Raw genomic sequence first — 15,000 nt, 5'->3', positions numbered from 1 at the left:
ACACAGCTTGTTGTGTGTGCCTGCTAACAATGTAAAGTAGTGTTCTAGTTAACTAGGTAACAATGTAAAGTAGTGTTGTAGTTAACTAGGTAACAATGTAAAGTAGTGTTCTAGTTAACTAGGTAACAATGTAAAGTAGTGTTCTAGTTAACAAGGTAACAATGTAAAGTAGTACTGTAGTTAACTAGGTAACTGTTCAGCTCTCCCTCTAGTTAGCTGAATGGTGAATCTTCTGCTTGCTCCGGCAGTACGGGTGAAATGATGAGACTGACACAATTCGGTTTGATTTCCTTCTTCCTCTATTAAACAGATTGTAAAACTGACAAAACACAAAACAGTTGTGTTACATATAAAACAGTTACATATAAACCAAACAGTGAACGAACTAACAGAAAGGATTTAACAAACTACACAATCATTCAGAGCTCAACTTACCAACTCCCATCTCTCTCTATAACTGACCTTTCGTTTCCCGTCACCCAGAACACACTCATTAAGCCCGCCCCCATTTCTATCTAACCAATCACTCCACTCATGCATACTTTTAACCAATCACAATCAACAAATAAAATAACCCCCAAATGAACCCTCCCATGGATTAGCCAAACACCTCCCACTTGGTCCATTGGTCCTTTATAACTAAATGGACCACAACTTTCCCTCTCTTCAATACAGTCATTTTTACTGCTCCTCCACGGGAAACAGCACGACCACCCGCCTGACGTCTCGGTCGAGCGTTGGGAAGAGATCGCGGCCTTCGCTCCTTCTTCGTCCTGAAGCCCCCAGGCTGGCTTAGGCAAGCCCTCACTCTTACGTCCCGAACCAACCCCTTTTCGTCTGGCCTCGCTTCCACCACCCGCCCCAGGCGGAATTGCCCCCTTAGGGCATTTTGGTCAGCCAACCAGACCACGTCTCCCACGGCCACATTTCGGGCTTCTCTGTGCCACTTGGTGCGGATGAGAAGTCCGGGCCCAGCTAGTTGACTCCACTGTCGCCAAAACCGTCCCACTTCTTCCTGGACGCCGAGGCTAACTCCGCTTCTTGTCTCCCTCAGGCGAGTAGCCTCCCACTTTGCGTCTTCTGGAGCCCTCCTGCAAAACAACCACTGCCTAACAGCTCGCCGGACCCACCCAACTACCCGAATGAGCCTGCCTATTTCACTGAAGCGTTCTGGCTCAATCAGGTCCATGAGAGCAGCGCCCCAAAGCCTCTCCCTCTCATGCTCGAGGTCCCTGGAACTCCCAACCGGTGTGGATGTCCCCTTCGCATTTGCTTCCTCCTCAATGGCGCATTTCGGGTCCAGCCCCTTCCTCGCCTGAGCGCGTGTTACAGTTGCAGTGAACGCTTTCCGTTGCAGCATGCTCACGCTGTCTCGAGCACTTACAGCCACTCCCCTGGATGTTTCTTCGCTCAGCTGATCAGCCAGCACCAACACCTCTGACTCTGGCTCCACATTGGCCCTCGTTTCTGCAGGCTGGCCCTCTTTGCTCCTCCCACTTTGACCCGACTGGATCCGTGGTTCCGGAGCGAAACCTCCAGCGTTGAGCGTCCTCTCGATTCCCTCCGTGATGCTCCTCAGCTCTCTCCTGTCGCCATGAGACGCTAGAATGTCGTCTACATAGGTGTCCTCCTCAAGCGCTCTCCGCTCTTCTTTTAGGTGGGCGACCTCTGGCAGTCTTGCCGTCTTCCTCATGGCCAGCTGGGCGATGCATCCGGCTGGCTTGTCCCCGATGTAGACGCGGGTAATTGCGTAGGTTTTGATCTTCTTTTCCTCTGCGAGAGTCATCTCTTTCCCGCCCGGCTGACAATTTCCGCAGCGACACCCTCCGCAGCGACACCCTCCGCACTTTGGCTCGCACGCGGCGCTGATGCTATCCCAGCTCCACCACTCGAGGACTTCTTTGCTGCTTGCAGCTGTTCTCCCGGTCTTTTCATGACCTTGCGGCTTCTGGTCTCCATCCTCTTCTTTTGCGCTGGGCGTCTTGCAGGGGATCTCCTCAAATCTTACTGCCTCCGTTTTCAGAGAACGTGCAAAGTGCGTCTGGGAGTTGTGTGCGGATCTTTCCCAACTTTCAAACAGGTCTGGGTGCGTTCCTCCCACGGTCTTCCCCAGAGGCCCGTCCCACAGCACTAAGTCTCCCGTCCCTCTTCTCCACCGTGGAGCGAGTCGTCCCTCTCGGTGGCTGATCAAGAGCTCGATTTCCTTAGGTCGGACCAGCTCTTTCTTCTCGACCCCAGGGAAGAACTTACACAGTCGCTCTGGACTGATGACCTTGTCTGCACGAGCGATTGTGTCGAGCCCGTAGCATACCATCTCGTGGGGACTCCATCTGTTGTTGCTCCACGCCCTGACCTTTAGCAGGTATTTGTTAGTCTTGACCCTGACCTTCATTCCACCGACCCCCTGCACAGTCAGTGTTACTTGCCTCCGCTCCAGTTGGAGCCGATCGGCGGCCCGGTTGGTGATATAATTTGTGTCGGAGGCGAGGTCTATGAGGGTTCCCAGGGCATTTCCTGCTTCTGTTTTGACTATCAATGTCATCATTAGTACTGGATGTTCCTCTGGCCCATTCTCCGCGAAGAGACCCCCGCCTTCTGCGCCCGTGCTCAGCGTCATCGAAGCCTTACTGGTGAATGCGTTCACCCTCCTTTCCTGTTCAGGGTTGAGTCCCAAAGAGTCCAGGACTTCCCGTTGCTCATCAGAGAACCCTGGCCCTGTCTTCTTTCCCTCATTCCACTTGGGACACAGAAGGTAGTGATGACTCGCCCCTCCTTCATTCTGCTTGCACATTCTGCACAGGTACCGGTTACTACACTCCCCGTCGGCGCTGTGCATGCCCAAACATTTCTGACAGGCTTTGCTTTGCCTTGCTATGGCTCGTTTCTCTGCCAGACTGACACTCTTGAACTTTTGGCAGAAGAATATTTTGCCACCGTGCTGATCGCTTCCACAGATGTCACACTCTTCTCTTCTTTCCGAGTTTCTGCCCGTGACTCTGGTTTCACCTCGATGTTCTTCCTCTTCTTCATCTACCGGTGAGTCTTTCTCCGTGGCCCTCGTGAATGCCCTCTTCTCCCATCTGACTGGCCTCTCCGGTGTTCCCCCAGAGGTTTCTGTGGAGCCTCGGATTCGCGCCATCCTTTCGAGGATTACTTCCTGCCTTTTCAGAAACAGAAGAAGAGCATCGAATTGCTTGTCTGGGGTGACTTGGTTTTCGGGTTCGGTTACAAAGGTAAACCAGCCTTCCTGCACGCGATCTGGCAGTTTGCTCTCGATGGCCTTAATTACAAGTGGGTTCTTCATAGCGCCCACTTCTCCTAAGTCAGTCAGGTCCATGAGGGCTCTTTCCACTGCCTGAATAAGGTCGATCGCTTTCCTCGGCTGGTTTCCTTTTACCGCTGGTATTCTTTCCAATTCCTCAATAATTTGCAGCGCGATGGTTGCCTTGTCTCCAAACCGATTCTCCAAGGCTTTGAATACGTCCTCCGCTGAGCGGTAGCTCGAGAGTTTTAGCTCCTCGAAAACCCTTCGGTCTATGCTCTCGAGGAGGTGGAGTTTCTTCACCTCTGGTGATCCCGATGGGTCTCCCTGCTGCTGCAGGCTTTCCCAATCTTTCCGCCAGCGATGAAAATCTCTCATACACCCGCTGAACACGGGCAGCCTTGTTGGAGGGAGTTTGATCTTGGGGATGGCTCCAGTGCGGTTGCCTCCATATGTGGCGCTCTCCAGCCCTGCCTTCCGGTCCTGTTCCCATGCTTCCCGCTGAGCCTCCAGTAGTTTGGCGCGCTCTTGAGCGGCTATTTCTGCTGCCTTCCACTCAATCACGGCCGCCTTCTGCCTTGCCTCAGCGATCTCTTCTTCGGCCCCCAATTTCACCTTCGCTGTCTCCTTCTCAAACTCGGCCACGCTATCAGCTGACTTCAGTCTTGCCTCAGCGGCTTTCCTTTCCAGCTTGGCAATAGCTTCTTTATTTTCTCTATTTGTCGCTCGATCTTTGGCCTCTTCTTCGGCGAGAGCGTCGGCCCTTTTCCTCTTATCTTCGGCGAGAGCGTCGGCCCTTTTCCTCTCATCTTCGGCGAGAGCGTCGGCCCTTTTCCTCTCATCTTCGGCGAGAGCGTCGGCCCTTTCTCTATTTGTCGCTCGATCTTTGGCCTCTTCTTCGGCGAGAACGTCGGCCCTTTTCCTCTCATCTTCGGCGAGAGCGCCGGCCCTTTTCCTCTCATCGTCGGCGAGAGCGTCGGTGGCCATTTGCTTTGCTGCGGCGGCCTTGTCGGCCATTTTGTCAGTATTCTCCTTCTCAATTCTTCCAAATTCAGTCACATACTTTTCCCAAAGTTCATCCCTTTTGTCCTCCAGCTCCTCTAGTGACTTTCTCGTGTTGCACGCCTCAACTACTGGGATCCACTCTCCCCAGCTTGATAGCAGACTTCGCGCTTTGATGATGAGGTTCTCTGTGAGTGTGCTTCGTTCTTTACAAACGTCGTGGGTTGCCTCTTCTAGACTGATCCTCTTCGCGCCTTCGTGACTCCGTTCTGCTCGTCTAATTGTGGATGAAAGTTCGATTCCCGCGAACCTTGTCCACATGTTGGCCTTTAAGACGTGACCGACCTGTTCAACCTTCTGAGCTCTCTCCTCAGCGGCATTGGTGATGTCTTGAAGAAGCTGACTGTTACCTGTCTCAGGTTCCTGACTTGCCTTGGCCTGCAAACCTTCCTCATAATTGTCGTCTGCAGAGTTTAGGTCTTTCGCGTTTGACAGGAGCGCTATCCACTCGCGTTTCATGTCATCTTCGCCCATCAATGCCACTGACCTGATGATGTGGCGATATCCTCTCTCAAAAGTGACTGCCAACTTTTCCCTTTCGGTCTTTAGTGCCTCCATTCTGCCTGTGACTCAGAAATAACTTGTGTGTACCTGTTTCGTCTTTCTATCTTATATCTTCAGCCCTCTCTGACTCCCTGAGCTGATTTGCGCTGGTCCCTGCACTTCCTTAACTAGTCTTCGGCAGCGGAACCAGGTTCACCGTGGGGTCATCCCAGGGATACTGCTAAAATAAAATAATAAAGTGGGAGAGGATTTTCCTCCCCCCGACGACTTAATACCCAGGTACACACAAACCTATTTTAATGCAAACAGTCAATAGAGTCACAGAGAAGAGTGCTGGGTGTGGGTAGCTCTCTGGGTAGCTGCTATTAGCTCGCAATTCCTTTCTTGGTGGGTCTTGTAGGTTAGCCTAGCTGGCTGTGGATTCTTGCAGTTGGGTTAACCAGTTGAAGCTAGCCGTGGATTGTTTCACTCCTTGCCTGCCTAGCTAGCTGTAGCTTTGAGTGCTATAAGCTCTACCGCGTGCCTGCTGCTCTATTGTGACAACAGGGCTAACGCTAGCTTAGTTGGCTAATGCTACGCTGGCTAGCAAGTGGCTAGTTAGCTACAGTTGCGGGCGCCACGCTCCGTTGCCGGCCTAGTTAGCTGTAGCCTTGAGTGCTATAAGCTCTACCGCGTGCCTGCTGCGCTATTGCGACAACAGGGCTGACGCTAGCTTAGTTGGCTAATGCTCCGCTAGCTAGCAAGTGGCTAATTAGCTACAGTCGCGGGCGCCACGGCTCCGTTTCCGGCCTAGTTAGCTGTAGCCTTGAGTGCTATAAGCTCTACCGCGTGCCTGCTGCGCTAATGCGACAACAGGGCTAACGCTAGCTTAGTTTGCTAATGCTACGCTGGCTAGCAAGTGGCTAGTTAGCTACAGTTGCGGGCGCCACGGCTCCGTTTCCGGCCTAGTTAGCTGTAGCTTTGAGTGCTATAAGCTCTACCGCGTGTCTGCTGCGCTATTGCAACAACAGGGCTAACGCTAGCTTAGTTGGCTACTCTACGCTAGCTAGCAAGTGGCTAGTTAGCTACAGTTGCGGGCGCCGCGGCTCCATTGCCGGCTGGCGGCTGCGTCACTAACCTGACCAGGCTTTAGCTTGCTCTTATCTCCGGTGAATGGATCCTTGTCCTCCCGGAGCTTCTGTTGCGTCCAACCGTGCTTGTATTTCCTTAGCTAACTGACGGTCCGTCCTCCTGCGGTCGTCAGCGGGTGTTTTACAATTGTTCAGCTCTCCCTCTAGTTAGCTGAATGGTGAATCTTCTGCTTGCTCCGGCAGTACGGGTGAAATGATGAGACTGACACAATTCGGTTTGATTTCCTTCTTCCTCTATTAAACAGATTGTAAAACTGACAAAACACAAAACAGTTGTGTTACATATAAAACAGTTACATATAAACCAAACAGTGAACGAACTAACAGAAAGGATTTAACAAACTACACAATCATTCAGAGCTCAACTTACCAACTCCCATCTCTCTCTATAACTGACCTTTCGTTTCCCGTCACCCAGAACACACTCATTAAGCCCGCCCCCATTTCTATCTAACCAATCACTCCACTCATGCATACTTTTAACCAATCACAATCAACAAATAAAATAACCCCCAAATGAACCCTCCCATGGATTAGCCAAACAGTAACAATGTAAAGTAGTGTTCCAGTTAACTAGGTAACAATGTAAAGTAGTGTTCTAGTTAACAATGTAAAGTAGTGTTCTAGTTAACTAGGTAACAATGTAAAGTAGTGTTGTAGTTAACTAGGTAACAATGTAAAGTAGTGTTGTAGTTAACTAGGTAACAATGTAAAGTAGTGTTCTAGTTAACTAGGTAACAATGTAAAGTAGTGTTGTAGTTAACTAGGTAACAATGTAAAGTAGTGTTCTAGTTAACTAGGTAACAATGTAAAGAAGTGTTCTACTTAACTAGGTAACAATGTAAAGTAGTGTTGTAGTTAACTAGGTAACAATGTAAAGTAGTGTTGTAGTTAACTAGGTAACAATATAAAGTAGTGTTCTAGTTAACTATGTAACAATGTAAAGTAGTGTTCTAGTTAACTAGGTAACAATGTAAAGTAGTGTTCTAGTTAACTAGGTAACAATGTAAAGTAGTGTTCTAGTTAACTAGGTAGCAGTGGGAAATTGCTCACTCAATCCATTGTGTTGTTGCAGTATTTTGGCTCGACTAGCGAGTTTGTGTTTGTGACTCTCAAACAACGTCGAAACATAGTTCCGTGTTTCAAAAAGAAAAGTCAGAACATTTCGATCGGTTGCCGACATGCGGACCAAACGATCAGACCGTATCACATACACATACACATGTTTACCTTTTATATATTAAGTCATAGTCTTGCCCTCTTTGTCTCTGTATATGTCAATTTTACAGTCTTTGCCTCCGTCTATAGAGCTGTGTGTATTTAGCTAATGCTAACTGCTAAATGCTAACCGCTAAATGCTAACGGCTAACCGCAGCTGCTGTTCCCCTCCCGTCCTGCAGGGCGTCGCTGTGGAGCTCCTGCGTGGTCCTGCCTCTCCTGGCGCTCACCTGGATGTCGGCCGTGCTCGCCATCACCGACCGCCGCTCCGCCCTCTTCCAGATCCTCTTCGCCGTCTTCGATTCGCTGGAGGGCTTTGTCATCGTCATGGTGCACTGCATCCTACGCAGAGAGGTACGCTCTGGTCTGGTCTGGTCTGGGCCGGTCTGGTCTGGTCTGGCCTGGTCTGGTCTGGTCTGGTCTGGTCTGGTCTGTTCTGTTCTGGTCTAGTCTGGTCTGGGTCTGGTCTGGTCTGGTCTGTTCTGTTCTGGTCTGGGTCTGGGTCTGGTCTGGTCTGGTCTGGGTCTGGTCTGGTCTGGTCTGGTCTGGTTGGTCTGGTCTAGTTGGTCTGGTGTGGTCTGGTCTGGTCTGGTCTAGTCTGGTCTGGTCTAGTCTGGTCTGGTCTGGGTCTGGTCTGGTCTGGTTGGTCTGGTCTGGTCTGGTCTGGTTGGTCTGGTCTGGTCTGGTCTGGTCTGGTCTGGTCTGGTCTGGTCTGGTCTGTTCTGGTCTGGGTCTGGTCTGGGCTGGGCTGGTCTGGTCTGGTCTGGTCTGTCCTGGTCTGGTCTGGTCTGGTCTGGTCTGGGCTGGTCTGGTCTGGTCTGGACGACTGTCACTCAAACTGTAGCTCCCTGTTGCTGTGGGCGGGTCTGTCTGTGTCAGTGTGTCCTTATCAGTGGGAAGTAATCGAATAACCTCTCTCCCTCTCTCTCTGTCTTTATCACTCTCTCTCTCTCTCTTTCTCTCTCTCTCTCTCTCAGTCTCTCTCTCTCTCTCTCTCTCTCTCTCTCTCTCTCTCTCTCTCTCTCTCTCTCTCTCTCTCTCTCTCTCTCTCTCTCTCTCTCTCTCTCTCCTCATCGGTTCTCAAAGCTTACTTACAGCCTCCCCAGTCTGTCTGTCTGTCTCTGGTGAATTGTCTGGGTTGTTGTTGTTGTAGTTGTAGTTGTTGTTGTTGTTGTTGTAGTTGTTGTAGTTGTTGTTGGAGGTGAGGTGGAGGTCAGAGTGAGTCGACAACACAGTGTGTGAGCCAGGGCTCTCTGTGACCCAGAGGTAGATTTAGATTTAGATCCAACTTTGTTGTCATTGCAGAGTACCAGAGTACATGTACCAGACAACGAAATACAGTTTAGCATCCAACCAGAAGTGTAAATAGTGATATGAAACATGATATAGAACATGACAGTGATAGTGATAGGTACACTAGACAAGTACTGTAGTTTAGATATGGTATGTGCAATGGTAGTACATTTACATTTACATTTTGGGCATTTAGCAGACGCCTTATTCCAAAGTGACTTACACTCAATACATTAAACTAAGCAAGTGAATCATCAATCCACCAGTCGTAGCAGGAAGAATAATATAGCTCAGGCCCGGAAAAATAAAAAGACAAAATACATATAATTTTTTGGTTTTGTTTTGTTTTTTATATAGACATTGTCGAACAGAGAGACAGTACAAGGGGGGCAGTAGAAGTCTTGGGGGACACAGTAAAGGGGAAAGGCGGGTGTCTCTGGAGACAGTGCTGGGGGGCAGTAGATAGGGTAGTAGATGTCTCAGGAGACAGTGCTGGGGGGTAGTCGATGTCTTAGGAGACAGTGCTGGGGGGCAGTAGATAGGGTAGTAGATGTCTCAGGAGACAGTGCTGGGGGGTAGTAGATGTCTCAGGAGACACAGTGCTGGGGGGTAGTAGATGTCTCAGGAGACAGTGCTGGGGGTAGTAGATAGGGTAGTAGATGTCTCAGGAGACAGTGCTGGGGGGTAGTAGATGTCTCAGGAGACAGTGCTGGGGGGTAGTAGGTGTCTCAGGAGACACAGTGTTGGGGGGTAGTAGATAGGGTAGTGGATGTCTCAGGAGACAGTTCTGGGGGGTAGTAGATAGGGTAGTAGATGTCTCAGGAGACAGTGCTGGGGGGTAGTAGATGTCTCAGGAGGAGCAGTTAAGGTGTAAACATGTGTATAATTGTGTTAAGGTGTAAACATGTGTATAATTGTGTTAAGGTGTAAACATGTGTATATGTGTATAATTGTGTTAAGGTGTAAACATGTGTATAATTGTGTTAAGGTGTAAACATGTGTATATGTGTATAATTGTGTTAAGGTGTAAACATGTGTATAATTGTGTTAAGGTGTAAACATGTGTATATGTGTATAATTGTGTTAAGGTGTAAACATGTGTATAATTGTGTTAAGGTGCAGGAGGCGGTGAAGTGCCGGGTGGTGGACCGCCAGGAGGACGGCAACGGAGACTCAGGAGGGTCATTCCAGAACGGCCACGCCCAGCTCATGGTAACTATGGACCAGGGGTGTAATAACATAATATAACAACTGGTAGCTATGGACCAGGGGTGTAATAATATCATATACCAGTCATGTAACTATGGACCAGGGATGTAATAATATCATATACCAGTCATGTAACTATGGACCAGGGATGTAATAACATAATATAACAGTCATGTAACTATGGACCAGGGTTGTAATAACATAATATAACAGTCATGTAACTATGGACCAGGGGTGTAATAACATAATATAACAGTCATGTAACTATGGACCAGGGGTGTAATAACATAATATAACAGTCATGTAACTATCGACCAGGGGTGTAATAACATAATATAACAGCCATGTAACTATGGACCAGGGGTGTAATAACATAATATAACAGTCATGTAACTATGGACCAGGGGTGTAATAACATAATATAACAGTCATGTGACTATGGACCAGGGGTGTAATAACATAATATAACAGTCATGTGACTATGGACCAGGGGTGTAATAACATAATATAACAGTCATGTAACTATGGACCAGGGGTTTAATAACATAATATAACAGTCATGTGACTATGGACCAGGGGTGTAATAACATAATATAACAGTCATGTGACTATGGACCAGGGGTGTAATAACATAATATAACAGTCATGTAACTATGGACCAGGGGTGTAATAACATAATATAACAGTCATGTGACTATGGACCAGGGGTGTAATAACATAATATAACAGTCATGTGACTATGGACCAGGGGTGTAATAACATAATATAACAGTCATGTAACTATGGACCAGGGGTGTAATAACATAATATAACAGTCATGTGACTATGGACCAGGGGTGTAATAACATAATATAACAGTCATGTGACTATGGACCAGGGGTGTAATAACATAATATAACAGCCATGTAACTATGGACCAGGGGTGTAATAACATAATATAACAGTCATGTAACTATGGACCAGGGGTGTAATAACATAATATAACAGTCATGTGACTATGGACCAGGGGTGTAATAACATAATATAACAGTCATGTAACTATCGACCAGGGGTGTAATAACATAATATAACAGCCATGTAACTATGGACCAGGGGTGTAATAACATAATATAACAGTCATGTAACTATGGACCAGGGGTGTAATAACATAATATAACAGTCATGTGACTATGGACCAGGGGTGTAATAACATAATATAACAGTCATGTGACTATGGACCAGGGGTGTAATAACATAATATAACACCTGGTAGCTATGGACCAGGGATGTAATAACATAATATAACAGTCATGTAACTATGGACCAGGGGTGTAATAACATACTATAACAGTCATGTAACTATGGACCAGGGGTGTAATAACATAATATAACAGTCATGTAACTATGGACCAGGGGTGTAATAACATAATATAACAGTCATGTAACTATGGACCAGGGGTGTAATAACATAATATAACAGTCATGTAACTATGGACCACGGGTGTAATAACATAATATAACAGTCATGTAACTATGGACCAGGGGTGTAATAACATAATATAACAGTCATGTAACTATGGACCAGGGGTGTAATAACAGTCATGTAACTATGGACCAGGGGTGTAATAACATAATATAACAGTCATGCGACTATGGACCAGGGGTGTAATAACATAATATAACAGTCATGTAACTATGGACCAGGGGTGTAATAACATAATATAACAGTCATGTAACTATGGACCAGGGGTGTAATAATATCATATAACAGTCATGGTAACTATGCACCAGGAGGTTTTTGGACCAGCATGGCTGACTTGAGTTTCTTCAGGTCAAAATGTGCAACGAGTTCCCGCTAAAACGCCGAATTCACTGAGGAACACTGGCGGACTCAGGGGGGGCAGGGGGGGCGACCGCCCCTCCCGGTGCCCCCACGGTTGAAAAACGTCTAATTTAAGTGCCCTTTTGAGTGGCAAAAATGAGAGGACGTGCCCTATTGGTGCCCCTCCAATGGTCTAAACTTGACCATGTGCCCCCGCAGTTGAAAAACGTCGCACAATGTCGTTGATAATCGGAGATAGTTCCTCTATTGTTACTAAGTTTTAGTAATGATAGAGGAACTATCTCCGGTTATCAACGACATTGTTGTTAAAAAAAAAAGTGAAAGTGAAAGTGAAAGCTTCATGATGTTCCTCAGTGAATTCGGCGTTTTAGCGGGAACTTGTTACACATTTTGACCTGAAGAATCGCAAGTTAATGTATAGTTTAATAAAAAAGTATATTTTATTACTAAAAGTAATTACTATCAATTACTGTTGCTGACTGTGTGACTGTCCACCTCACGTATGACTGTTTGTTGACTGTGAGACTGTTTATTGAGTGTGTGACTGCTCTCTGTCTGTGTGACTGCTGATGTTCGTTGGTTAATATATCCTCTCTGTCTGTGTGACTGCTGATGTTCGTTGGTTAATATATCCTCTCTGTGTGTGTGTTCTTCTCTACTGAATCCCCAGACCGATTTTGAGAAAGACGTGGACATGGCCTGCAGATCAGGTGAGATTCCCAACACACACACACTGCACTGTGTGAGGACACTTAGGCAGTACACACTACTCCGTTTTTTTTTTAAACCGGGCGTTTTTCTACCCGGTTTTGCCTTCCATCCACACGCACCCGGCGTTCGCGGTTACTGAAACCGTGCTTTCTTGAGAACTCCGGCCAGGGTGAACTTTTGTAGAAACTCCGGTTTCAGCTGAGAGGTGTATACGGGAAAACCGGGGTTTTCGGCTTGAACGTCAATTGTGCGACATCTATGACGTCAGAATATATGCGCCATTAGGCATTAGGCTACTTGTAAACAAAGACAATTTAAATCCTCCATTTTAAACCTCCATTGGCTAAAATCTGTACTTTTGCCTCTACAAGTGTTAACATGTCATTTTATGAAGTTTTGATATGTTTTCAGGCGAGAAAGTAACCATATATATTCCCAAAATGTGTCCAGTTTATCAAAATAACCCGTTTATATATCTGATCTGATGTTTCTTTCCGTCTTCTGTTAACTAGCTATATTACGGCTGCGTTCGTAAATTCGCCCTGGAAATCTGATCAGCACTCATGGAATGCCTCTTGTCCAATCAAATTACGGGACGTTGAACCCAGTGTGCGCTCCGGCGCTCTCATAGGGCTTTCACACCGGCAAAGAACCGTGCCGGTTCGCGTTCGCGTTCGGAAACCTCTGAACCTTGCTGCTGTCTGGCGAACGAGCCCGCGTTCATACCAGTGTAACCTGAACCATCCGCGTTATCAACGCTGGGTTATGAAGGGGCGGGATAAACAAACATTTCACAACTAGATGGCAGCTACTTCACTGGAAATGAGGATAATATCTTCCACTACAGTATCTGAAATAAACAAAATTTTCTGTGAAACAAAACAAAAGACACTTTCTACATGCGTTCTTTTACTAATCAGCTGCTCCGTTACTGGAATAGAAATGGCTTACGAAATTCGCGTTCGCGCATGTCCGCGCGTGTGTGTGTTTGCTGAGCATGTGAGGAAGATAGAGAGAATAATGACACTTTTGATATTGTTTTTGTTCACTAATGATTAGATTTACATTAGATTACATTTTGTCTACTTCCTCCTTGCTGGTCTCTACAACCTAGAATATGACACACCCTCTGACGACGTCACGGTTCGCGTTTTTGGTTCACTTGAGAACCACAATTTTTTGGTGCCCGCTGCGAACCAACTTTTCAGGTTCCGAACCAATTGAGCTTCGGTCTGAACGCGCCGGCCGGTTCCAGACTTGGTTTGCGAACGCGAACCGGCACGGTTCTTTGCCGGTGTGAAAGCCCTATCAGAGCGGATTTACGAACGCACCCTGCATTGCTTGCATACCTTTACTGACAGAAACATCGTAATATAATTACAACAAGTTGTAAACTGATTTGGGGGCCCAATATAATTTTCTAACTTGTGATGACGACTACAGTTTTTAATGTACACAGACATAATATGTTTCAAAATGTTTAGGAAGTTTGAATAATAATAATAATAATAGGACCGGAAATGGTAGCTGTTTTCCAGACTTCTGATTCGCCAAGGGGCGCAGCCAGACGCTATTGGTTATTTTTGGCGCGGTTTAAACAATGTTCGCGGTTTTGTGTGGATGGTGTTTTTTTATAACTGTGATTGTGTGGACGCGATTCTTTTTTTTAGGGAAAACCCCGGTTACAAAAAAAACGGTGTAGTGTGGACAAGGCCTTAATGAGGCCTTTGAGTCCATTGTGTGTACCTGATTAACTCAGACAAGATGTCACCTGATTACCTGTGTGTGTGTGTGTGTGTGTGTGTGTGTGTGTGTGTGTGTGTGTGTGTGTGTGTGTGTGTGTGTGTATCGAGCAGGGGGAGATTATGTAGATGGTGATGCATCTGTGTGTCCATATCAGTGGCAAGTGATCGAATAATCTCTCCCTCTCCTCTCTCTCACTCTTTGTCTATCACTCTCTCACCCTCTATCATATCACTCTCTTTCCCACCACTCTCTCTCTCTGGACTCTCTCTCCATCCCCCCCTCTCTCCCTCTCCCCCGCTTCTCACTCTTTCCTCTCTGTCTCTTTCTGTCTTTCTGCCTCCCTCTCTCTCTCTCTCTCTCTCTCTCTCTCTCTCTCTCTCTCTCTCTCTTTCTCTCTCTCTCTCTCTCCTCTCTCTCTCAATCCCCTCCCCTATCATCCCCTCCCCTCCCCTCCCCCCCTCCCTCCCTCCCCCCCTCCCTCCCTCCCCCCCCCCACCCCCACTCAGGCACCCTGAAGCGCTCCTCTCTCCAGGGCGAGGGGGGGGACAACAAGCCCTCCTCCCAGCCTCTCCTGGGCCTCTCCCAGGGTAAGGGAGGGGGGGGAGGAGGCTCCAACTTCAACACCATGCCCGCCAGCATGGCCAAGGTCCACCTCCAGAACGTAGCCTCGGCCGCCGACTACGCCAGCCACACCCTGACCCTGCGCCGTGACAAACCGCCACCGGGAGGCGCTAAAGGCATCAGCACAGAACTGCCGGGGGCCAAGTCCATCTACATCTGCGACGGCGAGCTGTTCAAGCAGCTGGAAGGCGTTGGGGGAGGAGGGGGGGAGACTGGGGGAGGGGAAGGGGGAGGGGGAGGTTACGTCATCATACCCAACAACAACAACAACCCCTCCGCCTCGGTCGTGGTTGCCACGGGGACGCTGAGGCGGGGGGGCGGGGCGGCGAAGGAGGAACAACAGGCGAAGTACAGCATCAGCATCGAGCAGCAGCTGCCTCAGACGCGGCTGATACACCTAGCGAGCGGCGGAGGAGGAGGGG

The 15,000-nt window shown here is 47.9% G+C and overlaps 1 pseudogene across 1 annotated transcript in view; it reads left to right on the top strand.

The window, feature by feature from the left end:
• The window catches only part of LOC308166789 (adhesion G protein-coupled receptor B1-like), a 68,637-nt pseudogene that overhangs the window by 47,876 nt on the left and 5,761 nt on the right, over positions 1 to 15,000 (top strand). Inside the window, exons 16-19 of the transcript in view lie at positions 7,359 to 7,530; positions 9,586 to 9,681; positions 12,171 to 12,210; positions 14,464 to 15,000. The exon at positions 14,464 to 15,000 is cut by the window's right edge and continues 98 nt beyond it. The product of the transcript in view is annotated as an adhesion G protein-coupled receptor B1-like (transcript). The remainder of the gene's footprint in view (positions 1 to 7,358; positions 7,531 to 9,585; positions 9,682 to 12,170; positions 12,211 to 14,463) is intronic.

The sequence above is a fragment of the Nansenia antarctica genome (assembly GCF_963989245.1).
Source record: "Nansenia antarctica genome assembly, chromosome: 10".
NCBI lineage: Eukaryota > Metazoa > Chordata > Actinopteri > Argentiniformes > Microstomatidae > Nansenia > Nansenia antarctica.
The sequence above is the reverse complement of the archived record's forward strand: the minus strand, read 5'-3'. Positions and strand labels throughout refer to the sequence as shown.